Below are 1681 nucleotides of genomic sequence, written 5' to 3' on the forward strand. Positions count from 1 at the left end.
CTGGTGCTGGTTGATTTCAGCAAGGCTTTTGACTCCATAGATCATCGAGTCCTCATTCGCTTGCTGGCTAATATTCCGGGGGTGGATTGTAGAAGGTGGCTTAGAAACTTTCTATGTGGTCGCTACACGAAGACACGAGTTGGCCACAGACACAGCGATCGGCGTCCCATGCTGCGAAGAGTTCCTCAGGGGTCCGTACTGGGACCATATTTGTTCTCCCTTTATGCACACCCACTTCTCAATCTGCTGAACAGCTTTGCGGGTGTCACAGCAGACATGTATGCGGACGACCTCTCTATTATCGTTAAGGGGCAGTCCCGGGAAGACGCCATTCCCACTGCCAACATGGTTCTTGGAAAACTGCATGCGTGGAGTCAGGAAAATGGCCTGGCCATCAAACCGTCAAAGTGTGAAGCCGCTTGGTTCACACTATCCACGCACACGGAGTCGGATTATGATCGTGAAGGAAAGTGGCCCCTGGTAGTGGCTGGATGTCAAATCCCAGTCATGACCATGGGGGCATCGCGAACTACGAAGCTTCTCGGCATGGATCTCGATCCGCGACTGACGCTAAATGTGGCGGCCACCAAGCAATGCGCTGCCACTTCGCAACGGATATCGCAGCTACGCTGCATAGCGCACAAAGAGGCGGGACCATCTCCACATGACCTACGCACGTTTGTCATTGGATACGGTGCTTCCAAATTACGCTATGGCAGCGAGCTCATATGGGCAGTAGCGACGGATTCGGCGAAGAATGAGATGCAGAAGACGTACGCAACCCTAGCACGCATTGTCAGCGGAGTTCCGAGCACTGTCGACCCGGAATCCGCGCTACTGGAGGCTAATATGCCGCCGCTCCACGTCCTCTGCCTGCGCGCGCGGCTCTCAATATTTGAGAACACACGCGCATGTCAGATGGACTGGATGCGGAGACCCCCGCCTGAGCCACCACCTCGCGCCGGTTTCCGCATCTCGCCATTATCTCGGGACGAGCTATATGCCTTCGTAGACGCATACACAAAGGACTATGGCATCACCGAGAGCTCACCACGCGAAGAGCGGTTCTTTCGCAGCTCCATTCCTCCCTGGTTTGCGGCCTCCGCTCACCGGGTCACCATCGGTGTGGAACTTCCGATAGACCACTCAATAACTGACGAAGAGGAGCTGATACAGGAAAAGCGCAGAGTCAGCGAAGAGGCTCTGGCGCTGCACAGCCATCGTTCGTGGATACTTGCGACCGATGGCGGTGTCGACGTTCCCAAGTCAGCAGGGGTTGGAATACTGCTTTCATCCCTCAACTCATCGGAGATAATAGAAAAGGCCAGCATAAACTGCGGTGCACGCCCATGCAGCCACAGGACGGAATCCCGTGCGCTGCTTCTAGCCCTAGAGAAGCTGATGATTCCTCGTATCCGCCACAGGCGTAAAACCCTGCTTGTGGTTACGGACAGTCAGTCTCTTCTAGCGGCTCTAAACAAGGGCCCGCTCAGTCAGACAGACTGGACGGAGGATCAGATCTGGCAGCGTCTCTTGACACTGACGTGTGCTGGCTGGTCCGTGCACCTGCAGTTTTGTTACGGACATTGTGGAGTACATGCTAACGAGCTTGCAGATCAGTATGCGACGCAGACTATGGAAAGTGGACAATACACGGAACATGGGATCGCACCTTTATGGC

General features: G+C 54.9%; 1 annotated feature.

Annotated features, from left to right (window-relative positions):
• Nucleotides 1–1681: a sequence feature (areas not merged during assembly with more than two copies in the genome that could not be assigned to a particular haplotype).

This window comes from Trypanosoma cruzi, genomic scaffold (assembly GCF_000209065.1).
Source record: "Trypanosoma cruzi strain CL Brener 1047053512773 genomic scaffold, whole genome shotgun sequence".
Classification (NCBI taxonomy): domain Eukaryota; phylum Euglenozoa; class Kinetoplastea; order Trypanosomatida; family Trypanosomatidae; genus Trypanosoma; species Trypanosoma cruzi.